At 41.0% G+C, this 24,810-nt stretch overlaps 1 protein-coding gene across 5 annotated transcripts in view; it reads right to left on the reverse strand.

Annotated features, from left to right (window-relative positions):
• The window catches only part of disp1 (dispatched homolog 1 (Drosophila)), a 419,126-nt gene that overhangs the window by 354,105 nt on the left and 40,211 nt on the right, over positions 1-24,810 (reverse strand). Inside the window, exons 2-3 of one of the 5 annotated variants that reach the window (XM_072248252.1) lie at positions 18,995-19,225; positions 18,749-18,874 (exon numbers count right to left, since the gene is read on the reverse strand). The exons of 3 other annotated variants lie outside the window; for them this stretch is intronic. The gene's annotated coding sequence lies outside the window, so the exon portion shown is untranslated. The remainder of the gene's footprint in view (positions 1-18,748; positions 18,875-18,994; positions 19,226-24,810) is intronic. One more of the 5 variants, XM_072248264.1, reaches the window with a different exon arrangement.

Here is a 24,810-nt window from a genome sequence, read left to right on the forward strand (position 1 = left end):
TCTCTATTTCACATGGCATTGTGGAGAACCTCTTCTGCATCCTCTTCCCACAATGCAGCAACCAGAAATGCACACAATATACCAAATATGACCCAAAATTTTAAGCAGCTGAAATATGACTTTTATACTCAATATCCTGACCAAAGGCAAGCATGCCATACAACACTGTTCGTAGACCTCCAGACACTGCCTTCTGTCACCAAGTCAATACTGAATCCAATCTAAGGCTCTATTAATCCCTTAACCTTCCAGATCAGTATACCATAAGGGACATGGTCAAAAATGCCTTAAAGTCCACGTATACAACATCCACTTCCCTAACCTCAATAAATTCTGTCACCTCCTTAGAAAATTCAATCAAGTTCATACGACATTCCCACACAGAGCCACGCTGATTATCCCCAATAAGCCCATGTTTTTCCAAATGTGAATCAATCCTTACCAAAAGCTTCCTTACCACTGATAAAAGGTTCATCAGCTGCTCTCCAGTACCCCTGAGACCCATGGCTAGAGAGGATGAGAAGATCACTGTCAATGGCCTGACCTGCCTCTCTCAAATACCTGGGACAGACCTCATCAGGCCCCAAGAACTTAACTGCCTTCATATTCTTGAGACCCAACACCTCTTCCTTCTTGATAAAAAAAAGGTCAGAATATTAGTATATCCAACACTGATCTTGGTATTCAAGTCCTCCTCCTTTGTGAATACCAATGCAAATTACTCATTTAGTATTTCACCTACTTCCTCTGACTCCAGAGTTAAATTCCATCCTTGTCCTTGAGTGAGTCAGAATTAGAGTACTACAGTATGGGAACAGGACCTTCCTCTTCCTAGCTAAGTTATTGAAAGTAGCAAGGCTGACTGAAAAGCTAATTAATAAAGTATACGCAATTCTGTGCTTTATCAAAAGATTATGGCTTTGGTCAGGAAAAAAAAGGAAGTGCAAATTGCTCTTAGTCAGCTGGGTACAAATGAATCCCTCGACAAGCATAAGATTAAGGGCAAAAAGACGGTATGAGATGGATTTGACGGACGAGGTTAAAGATAATCCCAAGTGGCTTTTCTGTTATATTAACAATAAAAAGGGTGATTAGGTCCTTAAGGACAATCAGGGTCATCAAATGTGTGGAGCCATGGGTGATGTCCAAGATTTTTAATGTCCATTTCTCCTTGGTGTTTAGCAAAGAGAATTTCATGAATACCAAATAAGTTAGGATAATAAGTAGTTAGGTCTTGAATTATATGCACATGACAAGGAAGGAGGAATTTGCAGCCTTGAAGCACATTAAGGTGGGCAAATCCCCAGACCCTGACCAAGTGCATCCTCAGACCTTATGGAAGGTCAGGAAAGAAATCAGAGGCCCTTTGTGGATAGTCACTGGCAAAGTTGCAGAGGACTGGAAGGGGGCGGGAGGCTAATATTGTTCCATTGTCAAGAAGGGCAACAGGGATAGGCCAGAGAATTAAAGGTCAGTGAGCCTGACTACAGTTGTAGGGAGATTGCTGTGGGGGGGGGGGGGGGGCAGGGTTTCTGAGGGACAAGATCTACCGTCATTTGGATAGTCAAGGATTGATCAGGAATGGTCAGTAAAGTTTTGTACATGGAAGGTCATGTCTGACAAATCTTTCAAAGTTTCTTTTGAAGAGGTAACTAGGGAGATTTATGAAGGTGGAGCAGTGAATATAGACTTCTGCAAGGCCTTCAACAAGGTCCTGCATGGTAGGTTGATGTGGAAGGTTGGGACGCATGGGACTCAGGGGCAGCTAGTGAGGTACGTTCAGAATTGGCTCGATGATAGGAAGTAGACAGTGATGAATGAAGGTCAATTCTCCTCATGGAGGACTGATTAATGAGACTCTCCATGGTTCAATGTTGGGACCCCTGTTATTCATTTATGCAAATGATTTGGATGTGCATATACATGGCATGATTAGTAAGTTTGCTAATGATACTAAACTAGGTCGTCTTGTTGATAAAGAATTAGGTTACAATGGATTACAAAGAAATTTTGACCTGCTTGGAAGACAAGCTGAGAAATGGTGGCAAATGTTTTTCAACTTAGATATGTGTGCAGTGATGCATTTTGGACATTTAAATCAGGGTAGGATATATACAGTGAACAGCAGGCTACTAACAAGTTTTGTGGAACAGAGGGACCTGGAAGGACAAGTGTAAAATTCACAGAAAGTGGCTGCGGAAGTAGACAGGGTGTTCAAGAAGGCATTTAACATGCTGACTTCCATCAGACAGAGCACTGAGTTTAGAAATAGGGACATCATGCTGCAGATATACAAGTCATTGACGAAGCCACATTTTGATATCATTTACAGTTTCAGAATCCGTTTTAATATCACCAGCATATACTGTGAAATTTGTTGTCTTTGCAGCAGCAGTACAATGCAATACATGAGAGAAAAGATGAATTACAGCAAATATATATTACATAAAGTAGTGCAAAAATAGAAACAAAAAATAGTGAGCTAGTGTTCATGGATGCAATGACTATTCAGAAATTTGATGGCAGAGGAGAAGAAGCTGTTCCTGAATCGATGAGTATGTGCCTTCAGGCTTCTGTACCTCCTTCGTGTAACAAGAACAAGGCATAACTTGGGTGATTGACGTTACCGTTTTGAGCCATCGCTCCTTGAATTGTCTTGGATATTAGAAGCTACTTAGTGCCCGTGATGGAGTTGACCAAGTTTACAACACTCTGAAGCTTATTTCGATCCTGTGCAGTAACCCACCACCTTACCAGACAGTGATGCAGCCAGTTAGAATGCTCTCCACAGTAAAACTGTAGAAATTTGTGAGTACCTTTGGTGACATACCAAATCTCCTCAAACTCCTAATGAAATATAGCCACTGTCAAGATTTCTTTATAGCTGCATTGATATGTTAGGTCCAGGTAAGATCTGCAGAGATATTGACACCCAGGAACTTGAAATTGCTCACTCTTTACATTTTCTGATCCCTCTATGAGGATTAATGTGTGTTCCCTCTTCTTATCCTTTCTGAAGTCCAGTTTTTTGGCTTAATGACATTGACTGCAAGGTTGTTGCTGCGACACCACTCAAGCAGCTGATAGATCCTGTTCCTGTACATCCTCGTCACCTTGAACTTCTGCCAACAATAGTTGTATCATCGGCAAATTTATAGATGTCATCTGAGCTGTGCCTAGACACACAGTCATGGGTATAGAGAGAGCAAAGCACTGGGCTAAACACACATCCCCAAGGTGAGCCAGTGTTGATTGTCAGTGAGGTGGAGATGTTATTTCCAATCCACACAGATTGTGGTCTTCCAGTGAGGAAGTCAAGGATCCAGCTGCAGAGGAAGGTACGGAGGCCCATGCCTAGAGCTTTTCGATCAGAACTGTTTGATTCAAACAGTTTGGGTACCTGTTATAGACAATACATTGTCAAGCTGGAGAGGGTGCAGAAGAGATTTATAAGGATGCTGCATAGACAGGAGGGGGTTGAGATATACAGGGACAGGCTGGTCTTTATTCCTTGAAGCACAGGAAAACTCACTCAATCCTAGAACGTCTGGACTGCAAAGATGCATACATCAAGATGCTCTTCATTGACTACAGCTCGGCATTCAATACTAACATCCTCTCAAAACTAATCAATGTGCTTCCACACTTTGGCCTCAATAACTCCTTGTGCAATTAAATCCTTAATTCGAGACCCCAGTTAGTTCAGTTTGGCAAGCACATCTCCATAATCTCCATCAGCACAGGTGCACCACAAGGCCATGTGCTTAGCCCCCTGCTCTACTTGCTTTACACTAATGACTGTGAGGCTAAACACAGCTGCAACACCATATTTAAGTTTGCCAACAACACCCTGTCATTGGCCAAATCGTGGGTGGTGACGAATCAGCATATGGGAGGGAGATTGAGTAAGAGGTGGTTGTTGTGGCTCCACTAGCCAGATTTTCAATGTCAACAAGAAAAAAGAGCTGATTATTGACTTCAGGAGGAGAAAACCAGAGGTTCCTGAGCCAGTCCTCATTGGAGGCTCAGGAGCGAAGAAGATCAGCAACTTTAAATTCCTTGGTGTTATCACTTCAGAGGATTTGTCCTAAGTCCAGCAAGCAAGTGCCATTTTCAAGAAAGCACAGCAGCAGTTTGAGAGGTTTGAGAAAATTTTGCATGTCACCTAAAACTTTGCCAACCTCTATAATATACTGACAGGTTGCATCATGGCTTGGTATGGAAAAACCAGGAAAATCCTACGTAATAGTGGATATAGCCCAGTCCATCATGGGTAAAGCCCTTCCCACCACTGAGCACATCTACAAGGAGTACTGTTGCAGGGAACCAACATTCATCATCAAAGATCCCATCATCCAGGCCATGCTCTCTTCTCGCTGCTACCATCAGGAAAAAGGTACAGGCGCCTCAAAGACCACACCAACAGGTACAGAAGTAGCTTTTATCCCTCAGTCATCAGGCTCTTGGAACAAGGGACAACTTCACTCGCCGCTGAACTGGACTCACTTTGAAGGATTCTTCAGCTCATGTTCTTGACACTTATTGCTTTAGAGTCAGAGTCACAGAAGAGTACAGCACAGAAACAGGCCCTTCAGCCCATTTAGTATGTGCCAAACCATTTAAACTGCCTATTCCCTTAGACCATAGCCCTCATTACCCCAAACATCCATGTGCCTATCCAAACTTCTCTTAAATGTAAAAATCAAACGCATACACCACTTGCACTGGTAGCTCATTCCACACCCACTCCTATCTACCTGTGCCACCACTTTCAATGAATTATGGGTCTGAATTCCCAGATCCCTTTGTTCTACTGCACTCCTCATTGTCCTACCATTCACCATGCCCAAGACCTACCCTGGTTTGTCCTCACAAAAAGCAACACCTCACACTTGTCTGCATTAAATTCCATCTGCCATTTTTCAGCACATTTTTCCAGTTGGTCCAGATCCCACTGCAAGTTCTGATGGTGCTCTTCACTGTCTACTGCAGCCCCAAATTTGGTTTAAATAAATAAACATAAAACAAAGTTAAATAGATTTTTACATAGTAGGATAATAAAGGGTTAAAGAAAAAGGGAGGTTGGTGGAGCCGAGTCCACATCTAGATCAACAATGACAAGCCAGATGGCCTACTGCTGCTCCTCTCTATGTTCTTATTAATAGCATTAATAATAGTAGGAAGTAAAGAAAAATATTTTAAATTAAAAGAAACAAAGCATGTGGTTGGTACCTAGAATTAATTGTCTTTAACTCTCTATTAAATGGCCTTCAAGAGGGAATTGAATAAACATATGCCAAGAAAAAAAATCTGCAAGGCCACAGAGACTGGGGAACTAAAACTCATGATTTGCTCTGGGTGAGTACCAGTACAGACACAATGGGCTTAAAAGGCCTTACTCTGTGTCGTAACTATTCAGTGATTTCATACTACTTTCAAATATACTGAACCCATTCCTATTAATCAAACAGAAAAAATGCAGATACGTACTAGAACCCAGAAATAAAAACTGAAAAAGTTCCATTCTGCAGGTTATACGGCATCTATGGAAAGATAACAGCATCAACTTTACAGGTGAATGATGCTTAGTCTGATAAAGATGGTTCTGACCAAGGGTTGACAATCCAAGATGTTAATGCCATCTCTCCCTTCACAGATGCTACCTAACCTGCTAAGTGTTCTTGCTATTAGTGAAGAAGTCAAGAACCAGAGACACAGATTTGAGAAATGCAGAGACCGTCTGGAATGGGGAGCAGGGGATGGAGGGGGGGGCAATAGTTATAAAGAGAGATTGGATAAATTGGGTTCATTTTCACTGGAATGTAGGAGGCTGATGGATGATGTTAAAATGTTTAGAAAGTTATGAGATACAGGTTTTTTTTAAACCCAGAGTAGGAGAGATTAGATCTAGCAGGCACAGGTTTGAGATGAGGGGAGAAATGTTATAGAGATCTGAGGGATATGTGTCGGCCCTATACAGAGGGTGGTGTTTATCTGGAATGAACTGCCAGAAGATGTTGTAAATGCCATTTAAATGTTATAATTTCTATAAGTATTTGAATTGGAAAGGTGTTGAGCAATATGGGCCTAATTTAGCAAATAGTATTGGTGCAGCTAGGCATCACAGTCAATGTTGACACAGTGGGTCTAAAGCACCAATTTCCGTCTTGCATTATTTTATCATTTACAGAGAAGAAAAATATTTTGCAGGGCTACAAGGAAAAAGCAGGGAAATGGACATGACTGGGTTGGTCTAATAACAGCAAAGACTAAATGAGTCAAATGATCCCTTTTGTCGTATAAAAGTCCTGGGGATGCAAAAACCATAGAACTTTAGGACCTAGATCTTGGAATAACAAAGAATCTGCAAAAGGGAATGCAGACAGATTAGATGAATGGACAAAAGATCCCCTGGATGACAGATAAAGTAAGAAAGTATCACAAATCCATTTCAGTAGATTAGAAAAAAATACAACTATTTAGGTGCCTTGAAGTTATTAAATCTCGCTGCTAATTGAATTCTAGATGCGTTATATAAAACAACATTAGTATGGGGGTACAGCAAATAATAATTGAAGCAAATGGAACAGCACATGCTCCAACTATACAAGGTGTTGGTGAAATATACCCATAAATTAGGGGACCAAAGTCGTACGCGGATCTAAGTAAGGTTGAGTTTGCCTTGAAGGGAGTGCAGCAGAGATTTACTTCACTGTGTGTGTGACATGACAGGTCTGTCTTTAAAAAGGCCGATACTCTCTGCAGTTTCAAAGAACGAGGGGCAAACTCATCGCAACAGTCTAGGAAGCTTAGAATTTCATTTTAAGACTGAAACCTAGGAAGGTTGTAAACCTTTGAAAATTTCTGCTGCAGAGTCCTAGGAATCCTAAGCCAGTAGGCATATTCATTGCAGAGTTAAGTAAGGGCAGCAAATGAGTTGAGGCTGAAGATTTTAATTAACAGCAGTGCAGCTTTGAGAGATTATGTTCTAATTAATAAGAAAGTAAATTTCCAAAAGCACAAGTTAAATTTTTCACAGGTATGACAGCAAGGTGGCAGAAGATAGATGGTGTCCATCACGAATCAAGGCTTGAACCATTAAGTTACACAAATAGTGTAAATAGCACAGACACTCATTAAATCCGCTGACTATATTGGAACAATATAGGACAACAAGGCTAAGGCTACTAAAATGTTACATCTGTTCAATCTTGCTGTATGCTTCTGAAACATGGACTATAACACCAGAACTCCAAAGAAACTTAGAAGCAACAGAAATGTGGTTTCTTAGAAGAATGTTGAAAATATGATACAGAGATAGGGTAACTAATAAGACAGTACTCCAACATGCTTATACAAAAAGATCTTTAATGAGAACATTAAATGAGAGGAAACTTAAATTCCTGGGCCATGTCATCAGAAAGGATTCCTTACATTACAAGGCCATATGCCTGGGAAACGCAGAAGAGGAAGGCAAAGGAGAAAATATATGGACACTGTGAAAGAACTAACAGATCTAAGTGTGCGAGATATCATTGGCGCTGCATGGGATCGTTCGATGTGGAAAGCAGTGATCGCCCAAGCGTGTAACGTGCAAAGCACATGAAGATGATGATGATGATATTGGAACCAAGAGGAGTGACAGAATACAGAATGCAGAAATAAATCCAAAGAGATTTGCTGCTTAGATACTCAATTAGGCAGAAAATGCCTTATGGCAAAGAATGCAAACGAAAAAGAAAAGCAGGCTAGAAGTATACAGAGGTTATGTTAAGGATTAATAATAAATTGTTCAAGCCACATATGGTGTCCATGGTCATTGGAACAAATCCATACATTCTTTGATGGGAAAGCAAGAAGGATATTATGTAATCCAAACAGCTATATTTCTGTACAAACATTCCATCCCTTTTTCCATTAAGCATAGGTGCAACTATTTAACAAAGTTCAGAGGGCATGTGAAAAAGAACAACAACACTTGTTGGAAAATACACTTAGTCTAATACACAAGAAAAATTAAAGAATATTAAGCTACATTTTCAAAGCAGCTTGGCATATTTCAGCCATGTAGTTTGGTGGCAAAACAACAATATATATGTGTGTCAGCTTTAAGGAGGTTTAAACTAGTGATTGTTAGCTGAAGAACTTAGGTAGAGAATCCTAAGGCATTGGAAGTTGTGGCAATCATTGGTGGAGAGAAATGTGGAATGCACAAAAGAAAGGAGATGGAAAACAGAGGAATCTCAGGCATTTGCTAGAATGGAGATCATGAAGATAGAGTGGGGTTGAATGGGTCAACCCAATGAAAGAATCTGAACTCAGCACGCCAGAAAACAAAGCAATTCAGTGAGCACAGTACTTGCTATAAAGAAGGCAATTGAAAACGTGGGCAGAGATTTGAGGAATCGAACTTGAGAAAGATGGGTGATTTGCATGGAAGGCACAAAAACACAGATGAGGATTCAATATTAAATTTAGACAAAAAAAGAAAAGCTGCAAGAATACACATGTAATGCTGAAGGAACTCAGCAGGTCGCACAGCATCTATGGAGAGAAATAAAAAGTCGATGTTTCAAGATAAGACTCTTCACCATGATTGGAAAGGAAGACGGAGAAGCCAGAATAAGAAGCTGAGAAAGGAATACGAGTGGGCAGCTGATAGGTGGGTGGATGGAGAGGGTGGGGGGGCCCAACCAATCTTTCCCCTCACCTGGTTTCACCTATCACCTGCCTGCTTGTACTCTTTCCCCTTACCTTCTTATTCTGGCATTCTTCCCCTTCCTTTCCAATCCTAGTGAAGAGTCTTGGCCCGTAACACCGACTGTTTATTCCTCTCTATAGATGCTGCCTGACCTGCTGAGATCCTGCTGCATTTTTGTGTGTGTTGCTCTTGAGTACCAGCATCTGCAGAATGTCTACTACTACAGAAAACCAGATGAGGACTCGTTCACAAATCACCATCAAAACCATCTATTAATGGAAATGGACACAATAATGGCATGACATTTTTTCCACCAATTCTACTATAATACACAAAGAATTTCTCAAGAGCACCAGTCACTACCCTTAATCATTTTCAACCTCTTTTCAATCCATCTCTTAAGCAGGGAGCACTACAGTCTCCTCCAGGCTCCCACACAGCCAAACTAGACTTAAATCTGGGTAATTCCCAGCAAAATCATGACCATATCTAAATGCATAAAACAAACTGCATAATATTTTGAAATGCATTTAACCAAAATATAATATTAATATTTCTTTAAGACCTTCTAGGGGGGCTGGTTGGTGGCGCAACGACATCAGCACCAGACCCGGGAGCGGAGGTTCCCGGGTTCGAAACCAGATGGGTCCGCTCCCAAGTAAGCTTTCCATCCGTGCCGGGTTGAGTGTCGAGATCACAACTCGACCTCGTAAAATAAAGGGAAAAATACTGCAAAAATGTCTGTGTGAGGAGTGACGCACCACACAGTCTCTCTCTCACTCCACACCTTGTAAAAGCCATTAAAAAGACATCATCACGGACACACGCATGGACGCACAGACACACACACACGTAGGCAGGCACACGCCAAAAAAAAACCTTCTAGGGAAGGCCAAACTTCAGCTGGAAGGAAAGATATTAGAGGGAAGATCATAATAGACTGAATGGGCAATGTTTGAAAAGGAAATTAGAAACATACTGGATTCCAGTTAATTGGGGCACATTGGGACTAGTACATTTTGGCCCTACTGAACAGTTGCCCCAATTAGCCGAAGTTTCATGGAAATGGTTAAAAAGGTATAAAAGAGACAAACTGCTGTTTGAGAAGGCAGAGCTACGATGGCACTTAACTACAACTCCTTCAAGCTCATCGGCAGAAATAGCTTAATTTCTACCTTTGATGTCTCCCCTTTCCCTTTTCAGGGTGGATGGGGTTCTGTTGGAGACCTTAACCTGGAGTTACACTGAGACTTCAGAGCCTGTGGTACAACAAATTGTTGGGTGAACAATTAGTTTTTGTCATACTGCAGATCATGGTCTCTCTAGGGGCTTTGCTTTTGCTTGCTTGGAGTGTGGAGGGTGTTGATGTTTTTTTGTGGAAGTGGGGAAAGGTCATTGCTTTGCTGCTGTTTGTGTGGGGTGCTAACATTTTTACTGTCACTCATTCTTTGAGGCACTCTTCTGTTTTCGTGGATTTTGCGAAGAACAAGAATTTCAGGATGTATATTACATACATTTGATCTTAAATGGAACTATTGAACTATTAACTGAATAAGAAATTATGTATTTAAATGAAATACAGAACAAATCAGGACACTATCAATTGGACTACAGTACTATAAAGCTGTGTATTAGTTCCTAATAGTTAGCGACAGAGGAATTCAGCGTATGCTGCCACGTTCTTAGATAGAATGAAAATCAGCACAGATAATGGACTGCCTTCATACAATACTATCGATGATTGCATCTTCCAAATATTAATTTTCATTGTTACATTCAAGATGATTGTTGATATCTTCAGATTCTTCTTAGCTCTTAACTTGTAGTAAAATAGTTTCATTTTCAGCCATTTCTGACATGTGCAAGCCTGAATGCTTGAAACCACAGACAGCAAAACAGTTCTGAATTGTCTTACTGCTTATTTCTCACCAACTATCAGTGACAAAAATCATTGCTTTTTGAACACAAGCACACACAACAGATACTATTTAAAAACTGTTCTAAGCAAGGTACGGCGTCCGTCCGCCACAGTAGGTCACACTAGCTAGAAACTGTTTCGCAATGGTCTCCTGTCCCAATTAAGCGGCATGGTATTCAAAACAAACTAAGAGAATCCTGACAAATTTTTCCAATTAGTTTTTGTTCTTCAACAGCTGTCCCAAATAAGCAGCTATTCCAATTAACCAATGGCCCAATCAACCGGAATCCACTGAATTTGGAACCCATAATAGAATGAGCGTGAATGCATGAAGCTTCATAACCCTAAAAGTGAAAGGCAACTTTGTGCTCCTTGTTGGATCCATCAGAGCTACCTACAAACTGAGATTCTTGTAATGTGAGATTCAGGATTAAATATTTAGAAATATATGTGCATTTTCCCTGTGATACAGATTCACACTATGAGCAACCCTGTCCATGTTGAATCAATTTCTTCCCAGCAGCAATGACATCTCACACCTAATGCCACACAAACTGCACAGCACAGCTTGGATTTCATACAAAAATATACTTAAAGTTTATTTCTGTGTTTCTTTTCAATCCTGGTTGCTTTTGCTCCAGAAAATATATAATGGTCAATCTAACAAATTGTTCACTAGGCAAATGTATTCTATACAATGAATCACATTTAAAAAAATAACCAGGAAATATAAAACTTCTCTACCAGAAAATATTGGTTTGAGAAGTATTAACTATGGAAAGAACACAAGTACAAACAACAGGAGCAGAAGACTATTCAGCCTCCTGTATCTGTTCTGCCATTTAATAAGACCATGGCTAATTGTTTACCTCAGCAACATTCTTAAAACAACATGAATGAGAACTCAACAATCCTGCATGATTGATTTTTACTACAATGGAACTTATCAGTGTAAAATAATAAAACACACTTTCCAAGCAAGACTTTGAGGATAATTTTAAAAATTAAAACGACAACAGATAAGCCCTAGAGATATGTTAAATAGATGATATGCTGCAATTGATACCAAAAAGAAAAAGTTCAAATTAGAATTTCAGGCTATCCCTGCTATTTAAAAACATAAATAAAAGATAGTGATAATACTACTGCAGAATGAGGAAAACCAAAGCCTTGGGCACATCCTCTGAGCTATTAAGTGCATGCTAAGGATAGAGCAGGCAATTCTGACTGAAAGGACACCCACGCATTCAGAGAATCTATACTTCATTAGTGAGACGCTCTTTCAAAAAAAAGAAAGGATCAGCAAACACTTAGGAAATGCAATACAGAAATTTTGGCAGGTTTCAAAGATTAACACAGCAAAATGTTGAAAGCAGCAAACCAGTCAGAATGCCCAGGTTATAACTACAATGCAGGATTGATGTTAGCATCAAATCAATTATTGGCAATGTACCCCAGGACCCATTTCTTCAGTTCCTTGCGAGAATACAGCACTGGAAGAAGTGCACTTAATTCTGATGATCAACAGCACTATTTATTTTCATTTTTTGCCTTGTGTGCCATTCTTGTCCAAAGACCATTAGTATATTCTTTTAACTAGGCATAAGATCTAATTTTAAAAGATCTTACGCCATTTATCCCATTATTTCCTTTATTCATCAGATACCCTCCAGTACCTTACTGAAATTATCATTACTCAGATACAAAGGAAAATTATAGTATCTACCTTTATTATGGAGATTTGATAACTACAAGTCAAGCTCAAATGTACACATCTTCAACCCTCAGAAAATATTTTCAGTAGTCCATGCCACAGGGCAATCAAAACACAATTATTTCCCATAAGTCAGAACAGAAAATCTGGAAATACTCAGCAGGTAAGGGAACATCCAAGGAAAGAGAAAGAGTTAACAGTTCAAGTTGAAGACCCTTCAGTAGAACAGAAATGTTAACTGTTTCTCCTTGACCTTCCAAGTTCTTCCAAAATTTTGTTTTTATTTCAGCTTTCCAGCACCTACAGATTTTTTTGATTTATAGTCATTCACTATGAAAACAGGCCCTTCAGCCCAAATGGTCCATGCCAATTACACTGCCCAGTGAGCTAGTTGCATCTGCCCACATTTGGCCCATAGCCCTTTGAACCTCTCCTATCCATGCACTTACCTCAACAGATTTCAAATGCAGCTCTTGTGGCTGCCTCAACCACCATTTTTGGGGACTCATTCCAAATACATACCCCTTCCCCACACCCCCCCCCCCGTATGAAGCTGCCCTTTTAAATCTCTCCTATTTGATTTTAAACCTATTCTCTCTTGTTTTCAGTATGCTCTTCCTGGGTAAAAGACTAATGCTTTCATTCTATGCCCCTCGTGATCTTGTATACCTCAATCAGGTTACTCCTGCATCTCCTATGTTCCAATTATTTCCCAAACTAATTCCGAAGCTAATTCTGAAGCCAATTCATATACTGAGGTCAACTAAGTAGTATAACTTAGTGTTGTGGCCCCTGCCCATCCACATGTCATCTGTTGTCGGCCCCCAACCAACACATATTCCACTCTCCCCTCCTACCCCTCCTCACAGTCCCCCACCCTGCTCTCATGACTATACCCCTTCCCCACATGAAACCACCACAGTGGGCTTCACAGCTGAACAGGTGAGAAGACAGCTGAAACGTCTCAACCCAAGCATGGTTGCAGGACCGGATGGTGTCAGTACCAGGGTGCTCAAAGCCTGTGCCCCTCAGCTATGTGGAGTACTTTGCCATGTATTCAACCTGAGCCTGAGGCTCCGGAGGGTTCCTGTGCTATGGAAGATGTCCTGCCTCGTCCCTGTGCCAAAGACGCCGCGCCCCAGCGGCCTCAATGACTACAGGCCGGTGGCATTGACCTCCCACATCATGAAGACCCTGGAGAGACTTGTTCTGGAGCTGCTCCGGCCTATGGTCAGGCCACACTTAGATCCCCTCCAGTTCGCCTACCAGCCCCAACTAGGAATTAAGGATGCCATCGTCTACCTGCTGAACCATGTCTACGCCCACCTGGACAAGCCTGCGAGCACTGTGAGGGTCATGTTTTTTGACTTCTCCAGTGCATTCAACACCATCCGCCCTGCTCTGCTGGGGGAGAAGCTGACAACGATGCAGGTGGATGCTTCCCTGGTGTCATAGATTCGTGTATGTGTGCTTACAACAGTGTGTGTCCGACAGAGTGATCAGCAACACTGGGGCTCCACAGGGGACTGTCTTGTCTCCCTTTCTCTTCACCATTTACACCTCGGACTTCAACTACCGCACAGAGTCTTGTCATCTTCAGAAGTTTTCGGATGACTCTGCCATAGTTGGATGCATCAGCAAGGGAGATGAGGCTGAGTACAGGGCTACGGTAGGAAACTTTGTCACATGGTGTGAGCAGAATTATCTGCAGCTTAATGTGAAAAAGACTAAGGAGCTGGTGGTAGACCTGAGGAGAGCTAAGGTATCGATGACCCCTGTTTCCATCCAGGGGGTCAGTGTGGACATGGTGGAGGATTACAAATACCTGAGGATACGAATTGACAATAAACTGGACTGGTCAAAGAACACTGAGGCTGTCTACAAGAAGGGTCAGAGCCGTCTCTATTTCCTGAGGAGACTGAGGTCCTTTAACATCTGCTGGACGATGCTGAGGATGTTCTACGAGTCAGTGGTAGCCAGTGCTATCATGTTTGCTGTTGCGTGCTGGGGCAGCAGGCTGAGGGTAGCAGACATCAACAGAATCAACAAACTCATTCGTAAGGCCAGTGATGTTGTGGGGATGGAACTGGTCTCTCTGACGGTGGTGTCTGAAAAGAGGATGCTGTCCAAGTTGCATGCCATCTTGGACAATGTCTCCCATTCACTACATAATGTACTGGGTGGGCACAGGAGTACATTCAGCCAGAGACTCATTCCACCAAGATGCAACACAGAGCGTCATAGGAAGTCATTCTTGCCTGTGGCCATCAAACTTTACAACTCCTCCCTTGAAGGGTCAGACACCCTGAGTCAATAGGCTGGTCCTGGACTTATGTCCTGACATAATTTAATATTACTATTTAACTATTTATGGCTTTATTACTATTTACTATTTATGGTGCAACTGTAACGAAAACCAATTTCCCCCGGGATCAATAAAGTATGACTATGACTAACCATGAATGTCCTTATATCAAACAACCTAGCACAAATTTGGAATAAGCACAGTGGTACAGCTACTGCCTGACCTTTGGCACTATTTGTACAGATGCATTTTCCCTCTCTATTATTTGTGGGTTTCTTTCAGGTGCTTCATTTTTTTCCTATAACCCAAGAACATGCTAGTTGATAGATTAATTGGCTCCTGTAAATTACCTCAAGTGTGTAGGGGAGGAGTAGAATCTGGGGAGGAGGAGAGAGAGTTGATAAGAATGTTGGGGAACAAAATAGGTTTAGTGTAAACAAGCATTTGATGGTCAGCATTGATTCAATGGACCAAACGGCATGGTTCCATGTTGTATGATTAACCAAGGGCTTCCCTGATCTACACAGTTTATTAACTGTCTGAATAAATTTGATAAACTTTGAAGGCAATGGTGCAAAATGCATAATTTACCAGTTTGCTTTTATTGAATATTTGCCTGCAGAGAGACAAGGGATGATACAGATGCAAGAAAAGCTATTTCTAATATTTATGACTAACATTAGCATCAAGCTTTCAAACAAGTTTTGTATTTCCCCAGTTTGTGAGCATGTGCCAAAATTTTAATTTTGCAGTGCAGACACAAACTCCACAGTTCTGCCATGATTTCTATGAACCGATAAAGGGGGCAAGAGAAGCAGTAGGTAGTGATATGTATTAGATGCTTTGCTCTCAGAATCTGGATTTAAATCCAATCCCTCCATGCGAAGGAGAAATTGCCTATATTTTTTTCTGACTTTAAGATACTAACACAAATTAAAATTAGCTTCAATTTATTCTAATAAGTCCATGGACTGTGGCTATTGCACAGTGAAAGCAACCCCACAGTACGTGAGAATGCAGATGCTGAGCATGGATGAAGAAAGCATGAGAGATGTAAGCTTGTTTAACAGCTAAATTGTTCCAGATTCCAGAATACAGAGTACTGAACTTCTTGAATTTCTTTGAGCTGAACAGCGAGGCCACATGATTTGTAAGGAGCAAGTTATGCCTGACAAACCTGACCATATTCTTTTGGAAACAGTTAGTATACAAAGAAATACTTTTGGATGGAGTTTGCACAGATTTCTCCTTAGAAATTGATAGGTTAAATTATAACTTACAGAATTAAAGGCAAACAATACTGACCCAGGAAATGGCTAAATGACAGGAGACAGGACTGAAGGGCAGGTTGTCACACTGACATATTACTAGTGGAGCCTCACACCTTATGATTGAAAAATAATGAGTAGAACACCAGATATCTAAATTTAGCAATAACTGAAAAATAGATGGCACAATGAACAATGCTGATGAATAAATTAAATAGCAAAGAGAATAAATAAATAAAGCTGTGGCAAATTACTTTCAAAAGAAGAAAATGAAGTCATCCACTTTAAACCCAAAGGATTTAAAAAAGTACTAGATAAACATTGAGTAACTGGAAGCCACAGAGGTCCAGAATTGCAGCTTGGAAGGAGGCCCTCAAGTTCAGACTGGCTCTACACCAGTCCCTTTACCCCACCTACTCCCCAAAGTCCTGAAAAGCCTTTCCTTTCAGTTTCTTATCCAGCTCATTTACAAGTTGAGTCTTCCTCCACTGCATTCTAGATCTAGGCACTAGATGTATGTAGTGAAATGATTTTTTGCCTGTGTCACTTCAGCTGTTTTGCCAATAGAAATACTCTGTACCATAGTTCATGATTGGTCTACCAATAAGAACAACTTTGCTTTTCACCATTTACGATCATAAATACCTTTATCAGATCCCCTCAAAACCTCCCCTCTCCCAAGGAGTTTCCAAGATGGATTTAGGAACAGCTTTCCCACTCTGCCATCAGATTTCTGAACTGTCTATGAACACCATTTGTTTCACACTTTATTTTTTGTAATTTATAGTAATTTTTGTCTTTGCACTGTACTGCGGCAGCAAAACAACAGATTTCATGTCATACAGGTTAGTGATAATAAACCAGATTCTGAGAGCAATTCAAGCCTCTCCAGTCTCTATCATGATGTATCCTTCATCTCCAACAGCACTTTTCAGAAGGCAATAATCAGAAAATGCTGAACATGTCCACCAAGGAAATAAAATCTGAAATAATTACTCTATTGTTCTGTCCATAGATCCTGCTTAATCCAACATCTTTTATTTCAGGTTTCAGGCGTCTATAGATGTTGGTCCAGTAAGGCAAATGATGGGTGGTGAGGGGATGGCGAGGCAGTAAAAACATTACAAGCAGCAAAACTTGAAGACTAACTGAACTTGAGATTATTATCCACAGAGTAACATCAGATAATACACAAAGTTATCTCCATAGTGCTACTGCTTGCTTTCCCTCTCTTTGCACTTTTGCTTTCCCAATCCATACCTTACTTCATTTAATGGGCAGATTGTTGAGCAGGTTAGAAAAAAAAAGAAACTCTTCTGTTAGATCTCTGTTGAATTCACTAAATTGACTGAGGACAATTTTCTCTGCCTTTTTTAATTATTTGTTATCTCTATCTGCTCATGTTGACGATCAAGTACAAATTCTTTTCACACCAGAAGCCCTGCCCTAACACACCCCTTCCCACACAATAAGACCTCTCAAAGCTAAAAAGCAAGGCATCCACAGTTTCTAACTGCAAGGCAGTAGCTGGGGTGGCAGAAGTGGGGAAAAAAAAACAAATAAAAAACACTGCATACCAGAAAAGATTGCCAACACAACTGTTTAAAACTAGGAATGTTGTTTTAAATTATGCTTTAAATACTAAATAATACAACACATAAGCTGACTACCTCAGTGTACTAATTACATAGGTAGAAGCCCTTGATCTTTCTTAAAAGATATATCAATTGTAGAAAGATTAAAAAAAAGCAGCCATGCAAAAACAGGGTGAACTGTTGGCACCCACTGGTAATGATAAGCACACAGTTTAGAACAACATTAGCAAATCACAGTCTTTATAGGTAGTTCCATTCAAAATGTCAAGTGTCATATTATTTATAATTATTGTTATGACTACATTTGATATATTGTAATTTCCTCTTTTCCTCCCACTTCAGAGAAAATGTAATGCAAATGTTAATGTCAGGACAGCAGTATGCAAGCAGATACAGTGGACAACGGCAATCCCAAATCAGGAAAGATGATTTCTATTAAAGCAGAGTCTTTAACAAGAGTTCCAAGGCACTTCCTCATGTGGGGATACTAGGATGAGTTACCTAAAGTTATTGTTTTATCTATTTATTTACTTATTGAAGGAATACAGAGTCAACACCAGAACTTGTCAACCACTTCAAACTGCTTAAGGTACAGTACTTCCGAGCCACTATAGTCATAGTGCTACTGAGCAGTATTTGGACTCAATGTTGATAAGAAAATGCAAATATAATTTCAAGTCAGACTGATGCGTGAACACAGGAGAATGCAGATGCTGAAAAGGAGCAAAAAAAGGAAAAGCTGGGGAGATGCAGAGTCAGGAGTGAAACTGAGTTAATATTTCAGGTCAAGGCTCTTCATCTGGATTGAAATGGTAGGACAATAGCTAGAACAAAGGGGCAAAGGGAAGCAATGGCACAGCTAAAAGATAGATGAATCCAGGGGAGAGAGGAGAGGTTGATTGTCAGATGGATCAAGTGGAAAGGGAAGGATTGAGATAGTGACAAAGGCTGGGAAATGATAGGCAGAAACAAGTAAATACTGTAGTTAATAGAATCTGATGAGAAGAAGAAGAGTGGAAACAGACAAGGGAGTTCCTTGACTAATGGAATAGGTGACAGAGAGGAAAGAAACCAGGAGAAAGAGAGCTAGGGGCTGGAGATTTGGAAGGGTATGTGTGAAAGGATTTGGACTGATCAAGAGAGAGAAAGAGACAGATGGAGAACAGATTACCTGAAATTAGAGGATTTGACACATGCCATTGGGTTGTAGACTACCCGGAATGATGTGCAAATTGGGAGAAACTTACTGGTGGTGGTGCTCCTAAGCCCTTGCTATCTTTGCCCACTTTGGTGGTCAAGATCAAAGGTTTGGAAGATGTTGTCAAAGAACGTACCACAATGGATTAGATGACATAACTGCAGTCACACTGAACCTATAGTGAAGGAAGTGAATGATAAAAGGTTCAATTACACAGGCTGCATTATCCTGGATGGTGCCAAGCTCATCAAGTTTCTTTCATCCAAGCAAGCAGCAAGTGTATAGTCATACTTACATTATACACTATATATGGCAGAAAGACTTTCAGAAGTCAGAATTCATTAAACTGTTGAAGTACAAAAAGACTGACAGGTCCATTCCTTTGTTTTCCCCATGGCTCTTCAAATTGTTCTTTCAACTGCCAATCTAATTCACTTTTGACACCATTAATAATTGCTTCCAGTTTCCTTGAAGGTTGTGAACTTTTCCTTGAAAATTTGGCCCAAATGTTTTAAGTATGTTAAAACTGAAAGAGAAAAAGATGTCCATTAAAAAATGTCAACAGAAACCCTACATCCTTTACACGATCATAATGTTCTCCTTTTTAGAGCACTATCATTTCTCTTTCATACTTCCTGTGTTCAGTATATTTTACTTATGTTCAGTTCATCAGTTTTATTTTCTGCATCTGGCATTGGTTTTGTGTCTCAAATATTAAATTAGGCTGATAATCAGTTTACAGACGATTTCAAAACGAACACGTTCATTTTGAGATAACAAACATTAGCTGCGGCATGTTTATCCCTTGACTAATCCAGCCAATCTCCCGAACCTGGTCAATTGCACATTGCTGCTCCTTTGGGCCAAAGCATGAGATTTCACTCAGTTGTTCCACTCACCACGTTCTTTCATTAGTGAACCAGGCTTTGATGGATATTCAGTCTACCAGTAATAGCTTTGCCCTTGGTCTCTGCCTGGCTATACTTTCCGCAATTCACCCAGATGTAGATCATAGTTTATTGTCACATACACCACGTTACAATGAAATTCCTTACTCACATGAAGCTTACAGAGTAATAAATGTGTCAATAAATTATCAATTACAATGCATAAGTCACAGACATCATGGGCCAAAGGGCTTGTTTCTGTGCTGTACTGTTCTAACAGAATGGTTTAAAGACTGTAGTGCAATCTGAAGGAAAGCAAAAAGGAATGGTAACATAACAATAATGGAATGACTGCGAGAGGTAGAATTAAGACACTGAGAACATAGCATGACCACCAGGAAAAGGGGACAGCATGGAGAAGAGGTGATTAGCTCACAAGTCTGATAGCAGTGGGGAAGTAGCTGTTCTCAAGTATGGTTGTCCCACGCAATCACAGCAGTGGTATGTTACGAAAAAAAAAACCAGGATCTGGATCTTCCCTTATATAGTATACTGAGATGAAGCAGGTGATGGACCTCTTCTTCAAAATCCACCCCTATTCTCACCTCAGTTCCAAACACCTTCATTGGCACAAATGTTACTTTTATTTATTGATAGCTGGTCTTTTCATTGCACATAAAGGACAATTTTCTGAGGACCTGCAAATGGATCTGAAAATTGCATAATTATTGGCAACTATTCCTAAATCTGACCCAATGATGGATGTAAGGCCAGTGATGAAGCAGCTGTTGACAGCAGAAGATACACTGCTCCAAGGAACCCCTAAAGTTACATCTAAGGTTGGGATGACTGACCGACAAACAGAACCATTTTTGTGCAAATTACTTGACACAATGAAGTATCCCCCCATCTTCCAACAGCCTGTATCACCAGTACTTCTTAGTACTTCACTTGGTTAGATGCTGGGATCATCACTCACTTCATCCTAGAGTTTAACATCTTGGCTCTTGCTCTCATTTGGACCAGGGACGTAATGGAATTTACAGCCAAGTGGTCTCTAACAAAGCCCACATTAAACGTCAGTAAATTAGTTATTGTGAGTAAATGTCACATGGTAGCATGGTCATCAACGGCTTAATTGTTCTCCCCTTTGAGCACAGGAACACAGCTAGGAAATTTGCCATAGTGCTGAGTGGATGCCAGTGTTGTAACTACACCGGAGCAGGACTAGAGACAGGCAAGTTCTGAGGTGCACTAAAATCAGAATACTACTTGGTCCAATTGCCTTTGTCATTACCAAAGCTCACCGCCACTTCTGTTTAAATAGAAACTACAATCTGGTAGAGCCATTCTACCCTTCAAGCATACGCTGCTCAACTTGATTTTGGTTGATCTTCTATCTCAGTACTTCTTCTATGCCTCCCTCTATTGATGCCAATTTGGCAGCACAGTAGTGCAGCAGTTGACATAACACTATTACAGTGGCAGCAATCCAGGTTCAGTACCACTCCTGTTTGTTAGGAGTTTGTACATTCTATCCGTGACCTCGTGGGTTTCTTCCAGGTGCTCTGGTTTCTTCCCATATTCCAAAGACATACAGGTTATTAGGTTAATTAGTCACAAGGGTACAGTTGGGTAGCATGAGCTCGTTGGGCTGGGAGGCCTATTACTGTGCTGTACCTCTAAATACCCATTTCCTTCTTTAATAAATTCTGCAACCCTGCTTTTAAAACACTTTGGTGGCAAATTCCACAGGTTTGCTGCCCTACAGAACTCAGATTCTCCTCTGTATCTCTATCTGAAGCCTCTTGTCTTGACTCCTCAATCTAGAAAGCCAGCCAGCAGAACATCCCTCCCAAGTCTTGTCAGAATTTTGTACATTTTAATTAAATCTCTTCTCATTCTTCTAAACTCTAGAATTGTTGGGGGGTGGGAACTAAACTGAAGAGACGGTTGGCTCACAAATAGAGAAAGCTTGTAGGCAGTGTGAGAGGGAGGATAAGCAGGTGATAGAGAAGGGATGCACCTGGACTGATGGTTTGAGATATGCCTATTTTAATGCAAGGAGTATTATGAACAAAGCAGATGAGCTTAGAGCATGGATCAGTACTTGGAGCTATGATGTTGTGGCCATTACAGAGACTTGGATGGCTCAGGGGCAGGAATGGCTACTCAGACTGGCAGGCTTTAGATGTTTCAGAAAGGACAGGGAGGGAGGCAAAAGAGGTGGGGGTGTGGCACTGCTGATCAGAGATAGTGTCACAGCTGCAGAAAAGGAAGAAGTCATGGAGGGATTGTCTACTGAGTCTCTGTGGGTGGAAGTTAGATGCAGGAAGGGGTCAGTAACTCTACTGGGTGTTTTTTTTATATATATATATAGACCACCCAATAGTAACAGGGACATTGAGGAGCAGATATGGAGACAGATTCTGGAATGGTGTAATATAACAGGGTGTCAAAATGGGCGATTTTAATTTCCCGAATATTGATTGGCATCTCGCCAGAGCAAGGGGTTTAGATGGGGTGGAGTTCGTTAGGTGTGTTCAGGAAGGTTTCAGGGCACAATATGTAGGTAAGCCTACAAGGGAAGCTGTACTTGATCTGGTATTGGGAAATGAACCTGGTCAGGTGTCAGGTCTCTCAGTGGGAGAGCATTTTGGAGATAGTGATCACAATTCTATCTCCTTTACCATAGCATTGGAGAGGGATAGGAGCAGACAAGTTAGGAAAACGTTTAATTGGAGTAAGGGGAAATATAAAGCTATCAGGTAGGAACTTCGAAGCATAACTTGGTAGCAGGTGTTCTCAGGGAAATGTACAGCAGAAATGTGGCAAATGTTCAGGGGATATTTGTGTGGCATTCTGCATAGGTATGTTCCAATGAGACAGGGAAAGAATGGGAGGGTACAGGAACCTTGGTGTGCAAAGGCTGTTGTACGAAAGTTTCAAAAAAAAAAAAAAAAAAAAAAAAAACTAGGTAACGATAGAGATCTAGAAAATTAAAAGGCTAGCAGGAATGAACTTAAGAATGAAATTAGGAGAGCCAAAAGGAGCCATGAAAAGGCCTTGGTGGACAGGATTAAGGAAACCCCCAAGGCGTTCTACAAGTATGTGAAGAGCAAGAGAATAAGACGTGAGAGAATAGGACCAATCCAGCGTGACAGTGGAAAAGTGTGTATGGAACTGGAGGGAGCAGAGGTACTTAATGAATAGTTTGCTTCAGTATTCACTATGGAAAAGAACCTTGGTGATTGTAGGGATGAATACAGTGGACTGAAAAGCCTGAGCATATAGACATTAAGAAAGAGGATGTGCTGGACCTTTTGGAAAGCATGAAGTTGGATAAGTCACCAGGATCGGACGAGATATACCCCAGGCTACTGTGGGAGGCAAGAGAGGAGACTGCTGAGCCTCCGGCAACGATCCTTGCATCATCGATGGGGACAAGAGAGGTTCCGGAGGATTGAAGGGTTGCAGATGTTGTTCTCTTATTCAAGAAAGGGAGTAGAGATAGCCCAGGAAATTGTAGACCAGTGATTCTTACTTCAGTGGTTGGTAAGTTGATGGAGAAGATCCTGAGAGGCAGGATTTATGAACATTTGGAGAGGCATAATATGATTAGGAATAGTCATTCAATTGAATTTTTTGAGGATGTGACTGAATACGTTGATGAAGGAAAAACAGTAGATGTAGTGTGTATGGATTTCAGCAAGGCATTTGATAAGGTACCCCATGCAAGGTTTGTTGAGAAAGTAAGGAGGCATGGAATCCAAGGGGACCTTGCTTTGTGGATCCAGAATTGGCTGGCCCACAGAAGGCAAAGAGTGGTTGTAGACAGGTCATATTCTGCATGGAGGTCGGTCACCAGTGGTGTGCCTTGGGGATCTGTTCTGGGACCCCTACTCTTCATGATTTTTATAGATGACCTAGATGAGGAAGTGGAGGGATGGGTTAGTAAAATTGATGACACAAAGGTTGGTGATGCTGTGGATAGTGTGGAGGGCTATCAGAGATTTGAGCGGCACATCAATAGGATGCAAAGCTGGGCTGAGAAGTGGCAGATGGAAGTTCAACCCAAATAAGTGTGAAGTGGTTCATTTTGGTAGGTCAAATATGATGGCAGAATATAGTATTAATGGTAAGACTCTTGACAGCGTGGAGGATCAGAGGGATCTTGGGGTCTGAGTCCATAGGACTCTCAAAGCTGCTACACAGGTTGACTCTGTGGTTAAGGCAGCATATGGTGTATTGGCCTTCATCAACCATGGGATTGAGTTCAAGAGCCAAGAGGTAATGTTACAGCAAAATAGGACCCTGGTCAGGCCCCACTTGGAGTACTGTGCACTGTTCTGGTCACCTCACTACAGGAAGGATGTACAAACTGTAGAAAGGGTGCAGAGGAGATTTACAGAGATGTTGCCCGGATTGGGGAGCTTGCCTTATGAGAACAGGTTGAGTAAACTTGGCCTTTTCTCTTTGGGGCAACGGAGGATGAGAGGTGACCTGATAGGGGTGTATAAAATGATGAGAGGCATTGATCATATGGATAGTCAGAGGCTTTTTCCCCAGGGCTGAAATGCTTATCACGAGAGGGCACAGTTTTAAAGAGCTTGGAAGCAGGTACAGAGGAGATGTTAGGGTTTTTTTTTTAAAAAAAACAGAGTGGTGACTGTGTGGAATGGGTTGCCTGCAATGGTGGTGGAGGCAGATACAACAGGGTCTTTTAAGAGACTCTTGGAAAGGTACGTGGAGCTTAGAAAAATAGAGGGCTATGGGTAACCCTAGGTCATTTCTAAAGTACGTAAATGTTCAACACAGCATTGTGGGCCAAAGGGCCTGTATTGTGCTATAGGTTTTCTATGTTTCTAACTGCAGTGAATCCAAACCAAGTTGACGATCTCTCCTCATAGGGAACTCTGCCATCCCAGAAACTAATCGTCAACTTTTATTGCACTCCATCTATGGCAAGTCTATATTACAAAAGACAAGGAAACCAACACTCCCAAGTGTGGTCTCACAACAGCCCTATTTAATTGTAGCAAGACATCACTGGTGTTACGCTCAAATCCCCTTGTTATGAAGGTCAGTATACCATTTGTCAGCTTAACTATTTCCTGCACGTTTGCTTTCACTGAATTATGTGCAAGCACAAACAAGTCTATCTGTACATCAATGCTTCCCACCTAATATTTAAATATTCTGCTGCCTTTGTTTTTTCAACTGA

This window comes from Mobula birostris, chromosome 2, assembly GCF_030028105.1.
Source record: "Mobula birostris isolate sMobBir1 chromosome 2, sMobBir1.hap1, whole genome shotgun sequence".
Classification (NCBI taxonomy): domain Eukaryota; kingdom Metazoa; phylum Chordata; class Chondrichthyes; order Myliobatiformes; family Myliobatidae; genus Mobula; species Mobula birostris.